This window comes from Stenella coeruleoalba (assembly GCF_951394435.1).
Source record: "Stenella coeruleoalba genome assembly, chromosome: 11".
Taxonomy (NCBI): Eukaryota; Metazoa; Chordata; class Mammalia; order Artiodactyla; family Delphinidae; genus Stenella; species Stenella coeruleoalba.
Window position 1 is genome coordinate 51489844 of NC_137157.1, and position 21578 is coordinate 51511421.

At 41.0% G+C, this 21578-nt stretch overlaps 1 pseudogene across 1 annotated transcript; it reads right to left on the bottom strand.

Moving 5' to 3' along the window:
• Positions 1–900: 900 nt before the first annotated feature.
• LOC307194386 (hsc70-interacting protein-like) lies at positions 901–19683 on the bottom strand (annotated as a pseudogene). Its single transcript has 7 exons — positions 19608–19683; positions 17402–17419; positions 13987–14217; positions 13185–13267; positions 11656–11747; positions 10164–10316; positions 901–2050 (listed from the first exon to the last, which is right to left on the bottom strand). The product of its transcript is annotated as a hsc70-interacting protein-like (transcript).
• Positions 19684–21578: the final 1895 nt, after the last annotated feature.

Here is a 21578-nt window from a genome sequence, read left to right on the forward strand (position 1 = left end):
TGAAGGTCATCATTTGGAAGAAATACAGTTTGTAATATGTACTCTGATAGTAATCTCCCTGGGGCCCCAAAATATGATGGTAACTACTTCACAGGGTTGGTGAGTGGATGATGCAATGTGCAGGGATTGGCACACAATGTAGTACCCAGTCAATGACTGTGGTAACAGTGGTTATCACCCTTTAAATATACATAAAAAGAAGAGGAAAGGTAAATCGCCAATAATCATTTGAAAGGTAAATGCAGATTTAAACCAAAATTAGATACCACTTTTCAGCCACTCCAGCATAGTACTAAGAGTTAGAAAAATTGTGAAGCGATGGGAAAGCCCACCCACTGCTAGTAGGAATATAGATTAATACAACCAAATTGGAAAGGAGTTCCACATTATCTTGAAAAGTTGAACATACACATCCTCAATGACCCAGAAATGCCACTCCTAGGTACATACCCTACAGACATTTTGTGTATAACGTCTCAGCGCTCATGAGTAAGAATGTTTGTAGCAGTGTCACTTATCATACCAAAGAGTTAGAAACAATCCTACTGCCCACTGAGCTTAGATAAATAAACAGTGGTATATGTACACAAGAGAATAGTATATAGCAGGAAAAGCAAATGAACTGTAGTTGCTGAATTCACATTTAATTTTACTTTATTTTTTTAAATTGTTTAAAGTTTTTAATTTCTAGTAGGAAGACATTATCTGAATGAATACCCTAATGGCAAACCACTGTAAAATATTTCAGCTGCATTTGGGGCAGAGGGGTAGGGATTATCCTCAAGGCACCCCAGCTTTCTTCATGAGAAGGTCAGAGGTACACGGTTTGTATTACTGTGACATCCATTAGGTGATCTAAGTTGCTTTACCTTCAGCAGGGGCTTTATTTGTCAGAGGGCATTATGCTTGACCTCCAAATTTGGCCAACAACTTACTGATGAGATTCATAACCTTCGGGTTGCTCTGATATGTTGACATATTTGCTGGGTTCTGAGCCACATCCTGGAAGGCCACCATAACTTCTGGATCCTGCATGGCTGCAAGAACCTCTGGATCACTAAGAATTTCATGGAGCCCAGGCATTCCTGCCATTCCAGGCATGCCCCCCCCCCCCCCATTCCAGGCATTCCTCCAGGAAAATTACCAGGATTCCACCAAGAAACCACCTGGAAAAGAGCCATACTGAGCTCCAGACTGTCATCTGGCTTCTTCCTCCTTCTGGGCTCTCTCATGTTCTTCCCGAGCCTTCTTGACACTTTCTACTCTTTCTTTGATCTCTCTCCCTTCACGTTTTCGCTCATACTTTCTCCGACGTTCAGCAATTTTCTGGGCCCTTGGTTGAACTTCTTTCAGCATTGCACTAGCGTCTTCAACACAATCCAGCTTACAGGCAAGGGCAAGATCATGGGCAGCTTCTTCCCAATGGTCCAAAAGTCTGTGCGTTTTCCCTCGCCATTTGTATGGCTGAGCTGAATCAGGATTTACTTCAATAGCTCTGTCACAGTCTCGGATGGCAGCATTTGGCTTCTGTAATTTGAGAAAGACACTTGCTCTCTTGGCATACAGAATGGCCAAACGAGGATTTAGCTTGATGGCATCTGTGAACAAGTCATGGCTTTCTGTAGTTCACCATCATTTAAGGCATCAACGGCAGCCACTGTTTTATCATTTGCCTGATCCATCATCTCCTCAGTTATCTCTACATTTTCATTTCCCATTTCTGGAGGGGCATCAGTGTCTGGTCCATTCACACCTTCATTGTCAATTTCTAGATCACTTTCCTCACTTGATGGTTCATCTGTCTTTATGTTTTCCTCCACCTTCTTACTATCTGTTTTTTCTTCCTTGGTATTTGCTTCCAATTTAGTTTTATGAGCAGCAGGTGGTATTTTACTCCCCCATGCTCTCCACCCACTCCCTCAGGAAGCACATTTCCTCGGTGTGCAGAACACTTGGGTCCTGCTTGCACATTTTCACGAAGGCTCGAGGCTCGCTCACTTTGCGCGGGTCCACTGTCCGAGGCGGCGGGAGGCGGCGGGCGCGGTGGAGGCTGCGGCCAGATTCCAGCAATCAAACATTTTAGAAACACAATGTTGAACTGCAGTATGACTCCATTTTCAAAACAGACAAAACTAAACAATATGCCACTGGGGACACACACAAAAGCAATGGTTTCTCTGTGAAGATGTTAAGGAATGGGGCTGGGAGGCATTCACTGGGACATTAGGATTTCAAAAGAACTGACGATGTCCTATTTCTTAAACTGGGCGGTGGGTTCAAGAGTATTTTTTTTTCTCTAAATATATTCTCTTGTGTGCACAAAGTATTCCTAATAAACATGAAAATAAATCTTAATATTCACTACAAAAAATCAGTAAGGAATGTGATCAGGTGATCCCCCAAAGAAATCAATAACTAATAAGCTGATTTTTAAATCTTCAAACTTACTAGTAGTCAAATAGTTGTAAAATTTTTTAACATAAAATTTTAAAATGAGTAGTGTTCTTCAGCACTCAGGTTAACGAAGTTATTTTTAAAATAATACTTAATGCCCGTGTTAATGCAATGAGATGGACATAGTTATACTCTGCTGGAAGCGTAAATCAGCACAAGTTTTCTAAAAAGCTGTTTGATGACATATATCAGAAAGCCTTAAAAGTTGTTCCTTTGATTCAGTAATTCCATGAAATCTCAGAAAATCACAAGAGATTGATTCAAAGATTTAGACTCTATATAGCATTGTACGCAAGTAGCCAAAAATGCAAAAACATTTATACATTCATGCAACAAATATTTATTGAGCACCTACTATGTGCCAAGTAGTGTTTGGGGCACCTGCAATACATTGGTGAACAAAATTGACAAAAATCTCTACCCTCGCGGAATTTACATTACAGTGGGAGGAGTAGATAATAAATGGTAAACTTAGTAAATAAAGTATAATAGTACATGAGAAAATAATAGATGCTGTGAAAGAAAAAAAGACAAAGCAGAGCAAGATAAGAGCAATCAGGAGTGGCTGGAGGCAAGACAAAAAGGAACAGTTTGCTTCATTAAGAAGATGACGCCTGAGCACAAGATTCTAAGGAGGTGAGAAATCTGGGTAGTGGGTCTTTGGGCATTCCAGGCAGAGGGAACAGCTAGTGCAAAGGCCCAGGGGCACAGCTTGTCTGACAATTAGAAAAACAGTAGGGAGTCCAGTGGGGCTGGTGTGGCCTGGGCAGGGAGAAGAATAGGAGATGAAGCCAGAGAGGTAAGAGTTGGGGGCAACCTTGAAGGGCCTCAAAGGCCATCATAAGAATGTAAGCTTTTACTCTTAGCAAAATGGGGAGCTCTTGAAATGTTTGGAGCAGAGAGCTATGATGTGACTTATATTTTTAAAAGTTCAAACAATGTTCAAACAATAGATCAATGACTAAATAAATTACAGTAAGTCTTTGCTTGTTCAGAGTAGGAGCTCAGAAAATATTTGGAGAACAAATGTATACACTAAAATATCACACAACCATTAACGATTATAACTGCAATGAATATTCAGGGACATGGAAAAATTCTTATGCATATTAAATGAAAAAAATATGGTTAAAAAATTATGGCTCCAATTTTGAATAGATAGATAGGTATGTAGATAATTGATAGATAATGGAAAGAGAAATAGATTTTTAAAAAAAACTATAGGGAGATACCATCTAATACAAAATGGTTTTAAGTAAATGGTGAAATTACAGGCGTTCTTATAGTATTTGTTGTATCTGGGGTATTTCTGGATTTTTTTTTTTTTTTTAAGCAGAGGTCTTCTTAGAAGCCCATATGATTTAAATTTATTTATTTATGGCTGTGTTGGGTCTTTGTTTCTGTGCAAGGGCTTTCTCTAGTTGTGGCAAGCGGGGGCCACTCTTCATCACGGTGCGCGGGCCTCTCACTATCGCGGCCTCTCTTGTTGCAGAGCATAGGCTCCAGACGCGTAGGCTCAGTAATTGTAGCTCACGGGCCCAGTTGCTCCGTGGCATGTGGGATCTTCCCAGACCAGGGCTCGAACCCGTGTACCCTACATTAGCAGGCAGATTCTCAACCACTGCACCACCAGGGAAGCCCTATTTCTGGATTTTTTAAGAATAATAATGTATTACTTTCATAATCATAAAAAAAAATTTATATTTTTAAAACCTACCATAAGCATATGGTATTCTTTGTAATTTCTATGCTGAATGTCAGGAAACATATCCATCGATCAAAATTATTAGATTTTTTTCTGGGTTCCTGGGAAAATGGAAGGTATTTGATATTCATTGGCTGAATTTAACGGCAGGCAGCCTGCAGTTCATCAGTGAGGCTGTCACCAGTAGTTCAATAAATCCATTGGAATCACTACAGAAGAATTCTAATGGGATCATGGAAACAATTTGGCTGGTAGAAAACAAATGATTAAAAAGTCATTACATTATCTACACAGGCAGGAGAATTGCCTAATTTAACCACGAAAGTCACTACAAAAGACCAAAATAATTACACTGTAAATGGATACCCCAAATAAGGGAATCATTTGATTTTAATGATATCCAGAGAGAAAATTATAGGTGCAGGGTGAGTTTGCCAGAGCTGCGTAGAACAGCTCATTAGCGCCTTCACTGGATTCAATCGACTGCTCATTTGAATCTGAGGCGCCCAGTCCCCCTCATGGGAGCCCCTTCTTGTTAATTTCATTTTGGTGTCTGGGTCTGATGTCTTCAGATGCCTGAGTCTCACTGAAGGCATGCCAGAGGACAGATGAGAAGTATCTCCTTTTAAGTTCCTACCAGGCTCAGTTTGTAGCAGCATATCAGCCTCTGTGGCCAAGAACATGTTGAACCACCAGAAACATGTAGTAATTTGGTCCATGAGGCATATGGAGTGATGAACCAAAAAAGAGTCCTTAAGAGAACCAAAAGAGGGATTCCCATGAAACATTTGCAAAGCTCCCAGAAACAGGCCTTCTCTCCCTCAAGGGAAGGTTCCATGTCCACTATTTCCTGAGGAGCTGGAGGGTGCCCTGTGTTCAACAGAATCTTCAGATCCAAAGTGTCTTACCCAGCAAAGGTGGCTGCAGAATTAAATTGTTGCTCATTTATTTAATCATCTGACAGATATTCATTGAATTCCTACCAGGTATCATTTGAGGATGAATAAGTCCCTGCACTAAAAAGCGAATCATTGGGGGCTTCCCTGGTGGCACAGTGGTTGAGAGTCCGCCTGCCGATGCAGGGGACGTGGGTTCGTGCCCCGGTCTGGGAGGATCCCACGTGCCGCGGAGCGGCTGGGCCCGTGAACCATGGCCGCTGAGCCTGCACATCTGGAGCCTGTGCTCTGCAGCGGGAGAGGCCACAGCAGTGAGAGGCCCACATACCGCAAAAAAAAAAAAAAAAAAAAAAAAAAGTTTGAAAAAAAAAAAGCGCGAATCATTCAGGGACTTCCCTGGTGGTGCAGTGGTTAACAATCCACCTGCCAATGGAGGGGACACGGGTTCGAGCCCTGGTCCAGGAAGATCCCACATGCCGCAGAGCGACTAAGCCCATGCACCACAACTACTGAGCCTGCACTCTAGAGCCCGCGAGTCACAACTACTGAGCCTGCGTGCCACAGCGACTGAAGCCCGCGCACCTAGAGCCCATGCTCCACAACACGAGAAGCCATCACAGTGAGAAGCCCACGCACCTCAATGAAGAGTAGCCCCCGTTTGCTGCAACTAGAGAAAGCCTGCGTGCAGCAAGACCCAATGCAGCCAAAAATAAATAAATAAATAAACTTTTTTTAAGTGAATCGTTTAGAAAGGAAAGCAGACAATAGCAAAGATCAATAAAACTAAAAGCTGGTTCTTTGAGACGATAAACAAAACTGATAAGCCAGACTCATCAAGAAAAAAAGGGAGAAGACCCAAATCAATACAATTAAAAATGAAAAAGGAGAAGTAACAACTGACACTGCAGAAATACAAAGGATCATGAGAGATTACTACAAGCAACTCTATGCCAATAAAATGGACAACCTGCAAGAAATGGACAAATTCTTAGAAATGCACAACCTTCCGAGACTGAACCAGGAAGAAATAGAAAATATGAGCAGACCAATCACAAGCACTGAAATTGAAACTGTGATTAAAAATCTTCCAGCAAACAAAAGCCCAGGACCAGATGGCTTCACAGGTGAATTCTATCAAACATTTAGAGAAAAGCTAACACCTATCCTTCTCAAACTCTTCCAAAATATAGCAGAGAAGGAACACTCACACTCATTCTACAAGGCCACCATCACCCTACCTGGGTTTGGAATGATCTCACACATTGCACCTTACTACTCAGGAAAAAAAGAGCCTTTCGGATATATGGGTATGATATGAGCTATAATATCAATTGGGTTCTTAGGTTTTATTGCATAGGCCCATCACATATTCACAGTAGGTATGGACATCGATACGCGAGCATACTTTACATCAGCTACTATAATTATTGCCATCCCTACAGGGGTAAAAGTATTTAGCTGATCGGCAACATTCCACAGAGGCAATATTCAATGATCACCGGCCCTGATGTGAGCCTTGGGTTTCATTTTCCTTTTCACAGTCGGCGGACTCACAGGTATTGTCCTAGCTAATTCATCATTAGACACTGTACTTCATGATGCCTACTATGTAGTCGCACACTTTCACTATGTGCTCTCAATGGGAGCTGTTTTTGCTATCATAGGAGGATTTGTACACTGATTTCCCCTATTCTCAGGGTATACACTCAACTTGACATGAGCAAAAATTCACTTTGTGATCATATTCGTGGATGTCAACATAACCTTCTTCCCACAACATTTCCTAGGCTAATCTGGCATGCCTCGATGAAACTCTGACTATCCAGACACCTGTACAACATGGAATACCATCTCATCAACAGGCTCATTCATCTCATTAACAGCGGTCATACTGAGTCTTCATTATCGGAGAAGCATTCACATCCAAACGAGAAGTATTAGCAGTAGAGCTTACTATCACAAATTTAGAATGACTAAATGGATGTCCTCCACCATATCATACATTCGAAGAACCAACCTACATTAATCTAAAATAGTCAAGAAAGGAAGGAATCAAACCCTCTCTTATCGGTTTCAAGCCCACATCATAGCCACTATGTCTTTCTTCATGAACTAGGTATTAGTAAAATTTTATATAACTTTGTCGAAGTTAAGTCACAAGTGAAAATACTGTATATCTCTATGGCATACCCCTTCCAACTAGGTTTTCAAGATGCAACATCACCCATCATAGAAGAACTGCTACATTTTCACGACCACACACGAATAATTGTTTTCCTAATTAGCTCCTTAGTCCTCTATATCATTACACTAATACTTACAACTAAGCTAACACGTACTAGCACAACAGATGCCCAAGAGGTGGAGACTATTTGGACTATCCTGCCGGCCATTATCTTAATCTTAATCGCCCTGCCATCATTACGAACTCTTTATATGGTAGATGAAATCAACAGCCCATCTCTTACTGTAAAAACTATAGGCCATGAATGATACTGAAGCTATGAATACACTGACTACAAAGACCTAAACTTTGATTCCTATATAATCCCAACACCAGACCTAAAACCAGGAGAACTACGACTACTAGGAGTAGATACCGAGTAATTTTACCTATAGAGATAACAATCCGAGTACTAATTTCCTCCGAAGACGTACTACACTCATGAGCCATACCCTCCTTGGGCCTAAAGACAGACGCCATCCCAGGGCACCTACACCAAACAACCCTAATATCAACATGACCAGGCTTGTTCTACGGACAGTGTTCAGAGATCTGTGGGTCAAACCACAGCTTCATGCCAATTGTTCTTGAACTAGTGCCCCTAAAATACTTCAAGAAATGATCAGCATCTACACTATAAACTCATTAAGAAGCTAGATTAGCGTTAACCTTTTAAGTTAAAAATTGAGAGCCAAAGTTCTCCTTGATGACATGCCACAACTAGATATAACAACATTTGTTACTATTTCATCTATATTTCTAACACTATTTATTATATTTCAACTAAAAATCTCAAAGCACATCTACTACCCCAACCCAAAATCAACACTCACTAAAATACAAAAACAACACGCCCCTTGAGAAACGGTATGAACGAAACTCTATTTGCCCCTTTCGTAACCCCAGTAACAGGCATCCCTGTAGTCATCCTGATCGTTATATTCCCAAGTATTCTATCCCCAACATCAAAACGACTAATTAATGATCGCATAATCTCCCTTCAACAGTGATTAAGTCAACTCACATCAAAGCAAATAATAGGTATTCATAATCATAAAGGACAAACCTGATCGCTAATACTAATATCACTCATTCTAGTTATCGGCTCAACCAATCTCCTCGGACTATTACCCCACTCATTTATACCCACCACACAGCTCCCAGTAAATATAGGAATAGCCATCCCTCTATGAGCCAGTGCCATCATTACGGGCCTCCGTAATAAAACAAAAGCATCCCCAGCCCACTTCTTACCACAAGGCTCACCCACTTTCCTCATCCCTATGCTAGTAATTATCGAAACCATTAGCCTATTCAGCCAGCCAGTAGCACTGGCAGTACGACTAACAGCCAGTATTACGGCAGGCCACTTACTAATACACCTAATCGGGGAGACGACCCTCGTGCTAGTAAGCACCAGCACATTCACAGCTCTTATTACCTTTACTGTTCTCACCCTACTCACCATCCTTGAATTTGCTGTCGCTATAATTCAAGCCCATGTATTTACCCTCTTAGTAAGCTTATACCTGCACGACAACACATAATGACCCACCAAACCCACACGTATCACATAGTAAACCCCAGTCTCTGACCCCTCACAGGAGCTCTTTCAGCACTTCTCGTAACATGAGGCCTAATCATGTGATTCCACTTCAACTCAATAGTTCTTCTAATACTGGGCCTACTAACTAATATTCTAACAGTATATCAATGATGACAAGACGTCATTCGAGAAAGCACTTTCCAAGGCCACCACACACCAACCGTCCAAAAGGGACTTCGATACGGAATAATCTTATTTATCGTCTCAGAAGTCCTACTTTTTACCAGCTTTTTTTGAGCCTTCTACCACTCAAGCCTCACCCCCCACTCCTGAACTAGGTGGATGCTGGCCACCAACAGGCACTCACCCCTTAAACCCCCTAGAAGTACCACTCCTTAACACTTCTGTGCTATTAGCCTCTGGTGTATCCATTACCTGAGCCCATCATAGGCTTATAGAAGGAAATCACAAGCACATACTCCAAGCCCTTTTTATTATAATTGCCCTCGGTGTTTACTTTACACTCCTAGAAACGTCAGAGTATTACGAAGCCCCCTTTACAATCTCAGATGGAGTCTATAGATCAACTTTGTTCGAAGCACAGGATTCCACGGACTGCAGGTAATTATTGGATCTACTTTTCTTATTGTTTGTTTCCTACGCCAACTAAAATTCCACTTCACATCCACCCACCACTTCGGCTTCGAAGCTGCTGCTTGATGCTGACATTCTGTAGATGTTGTATGACTATTTCTTTACGTATCTACCTATTGATGAGGCTCAGAGTCCTTTTAGTATTAATTAGTACAACTGACTTCCAATCTGCTAGTTTCAGTACACCCCGAAAAAGAACAATAAACCTAATACTGACCTTATTAACAGACACAATACTAGCCTCATTACTCCTACTTATCGCCTTCTGACTTCCTCAACTAAACCCTACGCAGAAAAGACAAGTCCCTACGAATGCGGATTTGACCCTATAGGATCCGCCTGCTTACCCTTTCCATAAAATTTTTCCTAGTAGCAATCACTTTCCTTCTTTTTGACCTAGAAATTGCCCTCCTACTACCCCTCCCCAGAGCAACCCAAGCCACCTAAAAACAATACTTATCATAGCCTTATTTTTAATTTCATTAATAGCAATTAGCCTGGCCTACGAATGAACTCAAAAGGGGTTGGAATGAGCTGAATATGGTATTTAGTTTAAAATAAAACAGTGATTTCGACTCCTTAGATTACGGCTAAACTCATAACTACCAAGTGTCCCTAGTACATCTAAACATTATTATAGCTTTCACTATATCCCTTGTAGGGTTACTAATATACCGGTCCCACCTAATATCCTCACTACTTTGCCTGGAGGGCATGATACTATCACCATTTATCCTAGCAGCCCTGACAATCTTAAACTCACATTCCACCTTAGCCAGCATAATACCAATCATCCTACTGGTACTGGCGGCCTGCAAAGCAGCCCTCGGATTAGCCCTGTTAGTAATAGTATCAAACACATGTGGGACCGATTAGGTACAAAACCTCAACCTTCTCCAATGCTAAAATTTATTATCCCCACAATCATATTAATACCTCTAAACTGGCTATCAAAAAGCAACATAATCTGAATTACCTCCACAACCCACAGCCTATTAATTAGCCTTACAAGCCTACTTCTTCTTAACCAATTCAATGACAACAGCCTCAACTACTCATTAATATTCTTCTCTGACTCCCTCTCTGCATCATTACTAATCCTAATATGACTCCTCCCACTAATATTAATAGCCAGCCAATCCCACTTACTCAAAGAATCACTCATCTGGAAAAAACTGTACATCACAATACTAATCATGTTACAGACACTTCTAATCAGAATTCACTGCCACAGAGCTAATCCTATTTTACATTATATTTGAAGCCACGCTAGTCCCTACCCTTATTATCATTATCCGCTGGGATAACCAAACAGAACGACTGAAGGCAGGGGTTTACTTTCTATTCTACACATTAATTGGGTCCCTCCCATTGCTAGTGGCATTAACATACGTACAAAACATCATAGGCTCCCTAAATGTCCTAGTACTTCAATATTGGACCCAATCACTATCCAACTCCTGATCCAACATCTTGATATGATTGGCCTGCATAATAACCTTTATAGTAAAAATGCCTCTCTACGGCCTCCACCTTTGACTACCCAAAGCACATGTAGAAGCCCCCATCGCAGGCTCCATAGTCCTTGCAGCCGTACTACTAAAGCTCAGGGGCTATGGCATGCTACGAGTCACATCAATACTCAATCCCCTAACAGAATACATAGCATACCCTTTCCTTATGCTTTCCTTATGGGGAATAATCATAACTAGCTCTATTTGTCCACGTCAAACAGACCTAAAATCCCTCACTGCCTACTCCTCAGTCAGCCATATAGCACTCGTTATTGCAGCTATCCTCATTCAAACCCCTTGAAGTTACAAAGGGGCTACCGCCCTAATAATTGCTCACGGCCTCACGTCGTCTATATTATTTTGCCTAGCAAACTCAAATTACGAGCGAACCCACAGCCGAACTATAATCTTAGCCCGAGGCCTGCAAATTCTCCTCCCACTAATAACCACTTGATGACTATTAGCAAGCCTAACAAACCTGGCCTACCCCCAACTATTAATCTAATCGGAGAACTGTTCGTAGTTATATCAACTTTCTCATGGTCAAATCTCATTATTATCCTAATAGGAACCAATATTGTAATTACAGTCCTATACTCCATGTATATACTAATCACAACACAATGCGGCCAAACGTACACACCATATTGATAATATTATACCTTCCTTCACACGAGAACACGCTCTTACAGCTCTCCATATCCTCACTTCTACTCCTGTCACTAAACCCTAAAATCATCTTGGGCCCCCTATACTGTAAATATAGTTTATAAAAAAACACTAGATTGTGGATCTAGCAACAGAAGACTAAGACTTCTTATTTACCGAGAAAGCATTGCAGGAACTGCTAATTCATGCCCCCATACCTAATAGTATGGCTTTTTCAAACTTTTAAAGGATGGTAGCTATCCATTGGTCTTAAGAACCAAAAAACTGGTGCAACTCCAAATAAAAGTAATTAACCTATTCCCTTCTTTTGCCTAATCACACTACTAGTACTAATTATTCCAATCATGATAACTAGCACAAACTTCTACAAAAATGATAAATATCTATCATATGTAAAAAATACCATCTTATGTGCTTTCATTACCAGTCTAATCCCAACAATAATATTCCTTCACACAGGCCAAGAAATACTCATTTCAAACTGACACTGAATTACTGTCCAAACACTTAAGTTGACACTTAGCTTCAAAATAGGTTATTTCTCAATTATATCCATACCAGTGGCATTGTTTATCACATGATCTATCATAGAATTCTCAATATGATATATACATTCAGGTCCTTACATCAACCAGTTCTTCAAGTATCTACTCTTCTTCATCACCATACTAATCCTTGTTACAGCCAACAACCTCTTCCAACTTTTTATTGGATGAGAAGGGGTAGGAATCATATCCTTCCTGCTCATCGGATGATGACATGGACGAACAGACGCAAACGCAGCTGCTCTTCAAGCAATCTTATATAACCGCATAGGAGATACCGGATTCATTATATCAATGGCATGATTTTTATCCAACATAAATGCATGAGACCTACAACAAATTTTCATACTCGACCTGAGCCCTTTAAACCTCCCCCTCACAGGACTCCTACTAGCCGCAGCCGGAAAATCAGCCCAATTTGGACTTCACCCCTGACTCCCCTCAGCAATGGAAGGTCTGACCCCAGTCTTGGCCCTACTCCACTCAAGCACAATAGTTGTAGCGGGAATTTTCCTATTTATCCGATTTTACCCTTTAACAGAAAACAACAAACTCATTCAAACAATAACGTTTTGCCTAGGAGCCCTTACCACCCTATTCACAGCCATATGTGCTCTCACCCAAAATGACATTAAAAAATTATTGCCTTCTCTACCTCAAGCCAATTAGGTCTAATGGTAGTAACAATCGGTATTAACCAACCTCATCTAGCATTTTTACATATTTGCACACATGCTTTCTTTAAAACCATACTATTAATGTGCTCTGGATCCATTATTCACAACCTAAACAACGAGCAGGACATTCTAACAATGGGAGGCTTATTCAAGACCTTACCCATCACTGCAACAGCCGTTATCATTGGATGTCTAGCGCTAACGGGAATACCTTTCCTCACCGGTTTTTACTCTAAAGACCTAATTATCGAAACCACCACCACGTATTCTACCAACGCCTGAGCCCTGTTAATCACTAACCGCTACCTCCCTCACAGCCATCTGTAGCACTCGCAATATCTTCTTCACACTACTGGGACAGCCCCGCTTCTCTCCTTCAGCTCCTATCAATGAAAACAACCCCGTCTTAGTTAACCCCATCAAACGCCTGTTAATCGGCAGTATTTTTTCTGGCTTCGTCATCTCCAACAACATCCCTCCAACAACCATCCCCCTAATAACTATACCTTTGCACTTAAAACTAACTGCCCTTGGGCTTCCCTGGTGGTGCAGTGGTTGGGGGTCCGCCTGCCGATGCAGGGGAGGCGGGTTTGTGGCCCGGTCCGGGAGGATCCCGCATGCAGTAGAGAGGCTGGGCCCGTGGGCCGTGGGCGCTGGGCTTAACGCGTCCGGAGCCTGTGCTCCGCAACGGGAGAGGCCGCGGCAGTGAGAGGCCTGCGTACCGCAAAAAAAAAAAAAAAAAACAAAAACCTAACTGCCCTTATTGTAACAGCTATGGGCTTCGTACTAGCACTCAAAATCAATCTTAACACACAAAACTTAAAATATACTCAGCCCTCAAACTCCTCTAAATTCTCCACTCTCCTAGGGTATTTCCCCACCATCATACACCGCCTACCTCCCCATCTAAACCTATTAATAAGCCAAAGCTTAGCAACCTCCTTACTAGACTTGATCTGACTAGAAACTGTCCTACCAAAGACTGCAGCCTTCATTCAACTAAAATCCTCCACACTAATCTCAAACCAAAAAGGCCTTATTAAACTATACTTTCTATCATTTCTCATTACCATCACCCTCCATATACTCCTAATTTAATTACCCCGAGTAATCGCCATAATAACCACACCACCAATAAATAACGACCAACCAGTAACAATCACCAACCAAGTACCACAGCTGTATAACGCCGCAATCCCCACAGCCTCACTAAAAAACCCAGAGTCACCAGCGTTGTAAATAACCCAATCCCCCAACCCATTAAATTTAAACACAATTTCCACATCCTCATCCTTCAAAATACAATATACCATTAAAAACTCTACTATCAACCCTAAAAGAAATGCCCCCAGTACAACCTTATTAGAAACCCAAACCTCAGGATACTGTTCAGTGGCTATAGCCATTGTACAACCAAACACAACCCATATCCCCCCAAAATAGATCAAAAATACTATCAGACCCAAAAATGAACCACCAAAACCACCCACAATCAACCCTCAACCCCCATAAATAGGCGAAGGTTTTGAAGAAACCCCCGCAAAACTAATCACAAAAATAATACTTAAAATGAATACAATATATGTCATCATTATTCTCACATAGACTCCAACCATGACCAATGACATGAAAAATCTTCGTTGTCATTCAGCTGTAAGAACACCAATGACCAACACCCGAAAAACCCACCCACTGATAAAAATCCTCAACAACACATTCATCGACCTCCCTACCCCATCAAATATCTCATCATGATGAAATTTCGGTTCCTTACTAGGTATCTGCCTAATCCTACAAATCCTAACAGGCCTATTTCTAGCAATACACTACACACCAGACAGAACAACTGACTTCTCATCAGTAACATATTTGCTGAGGCATCAACTATGGCTGAATCATTCGATATATACACGCAAATGGAGCTTCCATATTTTTTATCTGCCCTTTTGTCCACGTAGGATGCGGTCTATACTATGGATCCTACACCTTTCAGGAAACATGAAATGTTGGAATTATCCTACTACTTATAGTCATAGCCACCAAATTCATAGGCTACGTCCTACCTTGAGGACAAATATCATCAGGTGCAACTGTCATCACAAACCTACTCTCAGCAATCCCATATATCGGCACTACCCTCGCTGAATGGATCTAAGGTGGCTTTTCTGTAGACAACACTAACACAATTCTTCACCTTCCACTTCATTCTCCCTTTCATCATCACAGCCGTCCACCTATTATTCGTTCACGAAACAGGATCCAACAACCCCACAGGAATCCCAGCCGATATAGACAAAATCCCATTCCACCCTTACTATACAATGAAGGCTATCCTGGGCGCCTTACTATTAATCTTAGCTTCACTAATTTTAGTCCTATTCTCACCTGACCTGCTAGGAGACCCCGACAACTACACCCCAGCAAACCCACTCAGCACACCACCACATATCAAGCCAAAATGATATTTTCTATTCATGTATGCAATTCTATGATCAATCCCCAACAAGCTAGGAGGAGTCCTGGCCCTGCTGCTCTCAATCCTAGTCCTGGCATTTATTCCAATACTCCACACATCCAAACAACGAAGCATGATATTTCGGCCCTTCAGCCGATTCTTATTTTGAGTACTAGTGGCAGATTTACTAACACTAACATGGATCGGAGGACAGCCCGTGGAACACCCATACATAATTATTGGACAACTTGCACCCATTGTATACTTTCTTTTAATCCTAGTGTTAATACCAGTAATTAGTCTCATTGAAAACAAGTTTCTAAAATGAAGAGCCTTTGTAGTATAACACAATACCCTGGTCTTGTAAACCGGAAAAGGAGAACAGCATATCTCCCCAAGACTCAAGGAAGAAGCACTAAACTTCACCGCCAGCACCCAAAGCTGAAATTCTATATAAACTATTCCCTGAAAAAAGTATATTATAAGACATTCATAAAACTACAGTACTACGTCAGTACTAAAAATAATTCATTCTACTACATACATGCTATGTGTACCATACATATTTGTCACCACCACATAACTGTCTTCTTCCCACGTATGTATATATGTACATCGTATGTATAATCATGTATTACATTATTTACCCCATGCCTAATGAACATGTCCATTCTATCATTAATATTACATAGTACATTTATATTATCGATCGTACGTAGTACATTGAGTTAAATCAGTTTAAACCAACATGTTTGGTAACCCTGTCCGTTAGACCACGAGCTTGATCACCAGGCCACGTGAAACCATCAACGCGCTCAGCAGGTGTCCCTCTCCTCGCTCCGGGCCCATAGCTTGTGGGGATTTCTATTGGTGAACTTTATCAGACAATCTGGTTCTTACTTCAGGGCCATCTCATCCAAAATCGCCCACTCTTTCCCCTTAAATAAGACACCTCGATGGGTTAGTGACTCATCAGCCCATGCTCACACATAACTGCGGTTTCATACATTTGGTATCTTTTACTTTTGGGGGGGAAATTGCTTGGACTCAGCTAATGACCTTAAAAGGTCTTAACACAGTCAAGCAAATTGTAGCTGGACTTGTATGTATTTGTTATTTGGCTACAGCAACCTACGTTGTGCAGTCAGTTAATGGTTACAGGACATAGCACTTCACTATTCCACCCCCCCGGCTTAAAATAGTTATATATCATAATGAATCAACCTCACCCCCCCTCCTATCATACCAATGAGCTAGTTAGACATTCACCACCCATACAGACAGACGTCCCCCTAGATTCGCCAACCATCCTATCAAAAATCTAATACTAAATCTGACATAAACCACATAATACAACCACACAAACCTCACCTACATGCAGCAAGTTAATGTAGCTTAAACATCTCATAAAGCAAGACACTGAAAATGTCTAGATGGGCTCACCAGTCCCATGAACATAAAGGTTTGGTCCCGGCCTTTCTATAGTTTTCAATAGAATTACACATGCAAGCATCCGCACCCCAGTGCGAATGCCCTCTAAGTCACTAAGATTAAAAGCAGCAGGTCTCAAGCACGCCACACCAGCAGCTCACAACACCCTGCTTGACCACACCCCCACGGGAGACAGCAGTGATAAAATTAAGCCATAAGCCAAAAGTCGTATTAACTAGGGTTGGTGAATTTCGTGCCAGCCACCGGGGTTCTACGATTGACCCGAATTAATAGAACTACAGGGTAAAGCGTGTTGAAGAACCACACAAGATAAAGTTAAACCTTAATTAAGCTGTAAAAAGCCATAATTAAAACAAAAATAAACGACAAAAGTGACTTTAATATATTCTGATCACACGATAGCTAAGACCCAAACTGGGATTAGATACCCCACTATGCTTAGCCCTAAACCCAAATAATCATAAGAACTAGACTACTCGCCAGAGTACTACTGGCAACAGCTTAAAACTCAAAGGACCTGGCGGGGCTTCACACCCCTCTAGAGGAGCCTGTTCTATCATCGATAAACCCTAATAAACCTCACCAACCCTTGCTACTCCAGTCTATATACCTCCATCTTCAGCAAACCCTAAAAAGAAGCAAAAGTAAGCATAATTATGACACATAAAAACTTTAGGTCAAGGTGTAACCTATGGGGTGGGAAGAAATGGGCTACATTTTCTACACCAAGAACACCCTTTACCCACACTAAAGTTTTTATGAAACCTAAAAACTAAAGGAGGATTTAGCAGTAAATTAAGAGTAGAGCGCTTAATTGAATAAGGCCATGAAGCGTGCACACACCGCCCGTCACCTTCCTCAGGTTCCATGACAAAGCCACAATCCACCAACACATGCTAAACAAGTATATGAGAGGAGATAAGTCGTAACAAGGTAAGCATACTGGAAAGTGTGTTTGGATAAAACAAGACATAGCTTAAATAAAACACCTAGCTTACACCTAGAAGATTTCATGATCTAGGTATGTCTTGAACTAAACTTAGCCCACACCTTTCCCACCATACTAACACAAGCTAGTCAAATAAAACATTCACCAGACATCTAAAGTACAGGAGATAGAAATTGAAACACTGATGGTGCTATAGAGAAAGTACCATAAGGGAATGATGAAAGAAATATTAAAAGTAATAAAAAGCAAAGCTTATCCCTTGTACATTTTGCATAATGTCTTAACTAGGAACAATTTAACAAAGAGAACTTAAGCTAAAATACCCGAAACCGGACAAGCTACTTATGAACAGTTACTAGAACAAACTCATCTATGTGGCAAAATAGTGAGAAGATTTATAAGTAGAGGTGACGAGCCTAACGAGTCTGATGATAGCTGGTTGTCCAGGAAAAGAATTTCAGTTCAACGTTAAATAATACTAAAAACCACAATAAGCTTCAACGTATATTTAAACGTTAGTCTAAAAAGGTACAGCTTTTTAGAAAAGGATACAACCTTGACTAGAGAGTAAAAGCAAACAATACCATAGTTGGCCTAAAAGCAGCCACCAATTAAGAAAGCGTTCAAGCTCAACGACAAAACACATTTCAATTCCAATACTAAGTAAATCATCTCCTAGCCTTATACTGGACTAATCTATAAGACTATAGAAGCAATACTGTTAACATGAGTAACAAGAAATATTTCTCCTTGCACAAGCTTACATCAGCAACAAATAATATACTGATAATTAACAGTAACTAAATATAATCCAACACTAAACTGTTTATTAAAAACACTGTTAACCCAATACAGGCATGCACTTAAGGAAAGATTAAAAAAAGTAAAAGGAATTCGGCAAACACAAACCCCACCTGTTTACCAAAACATCACCTCTAGCATCACCAGTATTAGAGGCACCACCTGCCCAGTGACAATCGTTAAATGGCCGTGGTATCCTGACCGTGCAAAGGTAGCATAATCATTTGTTCTCTAAATAAGGACTTGTATGAATGGCCACACAAGGGTTTTACTGTCTCTTACTTTTAATCAGTGAAATTGACCTCCCCGTGAAGAGGCGGGGATAACAAAATAAGACGAGAAGACCCTACGGAGCTTCAATTAATCAACCCCAAAACCATAATCTTAAACCACCAAGGAATAACAAAATTTCACAGGGGTTGACAATTTCGGTGACCTCCGAGCACAAAAAACCCTCCGAGTGATTAAAGCCTAGACCTACTAGCCAAAGTATAATATCACTTATTGATCCAAAAAACTGATCAATGGAACAAGGTACCCTAGGGATAACAGCGCAATCCTATTCTAGAGTCCATATCGACAATAGGGTTTATGACCTCGATGTTGGATCAGGACATCCTAATGGCGTAACTGCTAGTAAGGGTTCGTTTGTTCGACAATTAAAGTCCTAGGCGACCTGAGTTCAGACTGGAGCAATCCAGGTCGGTTTCTATCTATTACGCATTTCTCCCAGTACGAAAGGACAAGAGAAATAAGGCCCATTTTAAGTAAGCGCCTTCAAAACAATTCATGATCTAATCTCAACTTAATAAGCAAGCACAAACTAATCACCCAACACCAGGGTTTTGTTGGGGTGGCAGAGCCTGGTAATTGCGTAAAACTTAAACCTTTATACTCAGAGGTTCAAACCCTCTCCCCAACAAAATGTTCATAATTAACATTTTAATGCTGATCATTCCTATGCTCCTAGCTGTAGCATTCCTGACACTAGTAGAATGTAAAATCCTGGGCTACATCCAACTCCGAAATGCAGCAAACGCTGTAGGCCCCCATGGCCTACTCCAACCCTTCACTGATACAATCAAACTATTCACTAAGGAACCCCTACGACCAGCCACATCTTCCACCTCCATATTTATCATCGTACCCGTCTTACCCCCAACCCTAGCCCTCACAATATGAATCCCTCTACCAGTACCATACCCCCTCATCAACATAAACCTAGGAGTAGTATTCATACTAGCAATATCAAGTCTAGCTGTATACGCCATTCTATGATCTGGCCGGGCCTCCAACTCAAACTACGCGTTAACTGGAGCCCTACGAGCAGCGGCACAAACAATCTCATACGAAGTAGCACTAGCAATCATCCTCCTATCAGTACTCTTAATAAACGGATACTTCACCCCGTCAACCCTGACCACAACACAAGAACAACTATGACTAGTCTTCCCATCATGACCACTGGCCATAATATGATTTATTTCTACCCTAGCAGAAACCAACCGAGCCCCCTTTGATTTGACATAAGGGGAATCCGAACTCGTATCCGGCTTCAACGTAGAGTACGCGGCAGACCCCTTCGCCGTATTCTTCTTAGCAGAATATGCCAACATCATTATAATAAATATATTCACAACAATTCTATTCCTAGGAGCATTCCACAACCCCTGCACACCAGAACTATACACAATTCACTTCATTATTAAGACACTGCTACCAACAACATCCTTCCTATGCGAAGGATGCGAGCGTCCTACCCTCGATTTTGATGTGACCAACTAATACACTTACTCTGAAAAAACTTCCTACCTCTAACACTAGCCCTATGTATACGACATGTGTCACTATCCGTCATAACAGCAAGCATCCCTCCACAAACATAAGAAATATGTCTGATAAAAGAGTTACTTTGATAGAGTAAATAATAGAGGTTCAAACCCTCTTATTTCTAGAATCATAGGAATTGAACCTACCCTTAAGAATTCAAAATTCTCCGTGCTACCACATTACACTACATACTACAGTTAGGTCAGCTAAACAAGCTCTCGGGCCCATACCCCGAAAATGTTGGCTTATATCCTTCCCATACTAATAAATCCCATTATCTTTATTATCATCCTAACAACTGTCATTTTAGTAACTACAATCGTAATTACCAGCTCTCACTGACTGCTAGCCTGAATTGGGTTTGAAATAAATATAATAGCCATCATCTCTATTATAATAAAAAAAACTTTAATCCATGAGCCATGGAAGCCTCCACTAAATATTTTCTAACACAGGCCACCGCATCCACATTACTTCTAATAGCAATCATCATTAACCTGTTGCATTCCGGCCAATGAACCATCACAAAACTATTCAACCCAACAGCATCCATAATAATAACAATAGCACTAGCTATTAAAGTAGAACTATCCCCCTTTCACTTTTGAGTGCCCGGCATAGTACAAGGCATCCCCTTAACAGCAGGCCTAATCCTACTAACATGACAAAAGCTTGCACCCCTGTCAATCCTATATCAAATTTCACCATCAATCAGTCTGAATCTAATATTAGCCCTATCAATACTTTCTATTCTAATCGGAGGTTGAGGTGGATTAAACCAAACACAACTCTGAAAAATCATGGCCTACTCATCAATCGCCCACATGGGATGAACAACAGCCATCTTACTGTATAACCTAACCATAATCATCCTAAACCTACTCATCTACATCACAACAACCCTCACTATATTCATACTCTTTATTCAAAGCTCAACCACCACCACACTACAACTACCACACATGAAACCAAATACCTGTCACCACAACCCTCACCATACTCACTCTACCCTCAATGGGAGAACTCCCGCCACTATCAGGATTCATGCTTAAATGAATGATCATTCAAGAAATAACAAAAAATAATACCATTATCCTGTCCACACTCATAGCCATCACAGCACTACTCAACCTATACTTCTACATACGGCTCACATACTCCACAGCACTAACTTTATTCCCCTCTACAAACAACATGAAGATAAAGT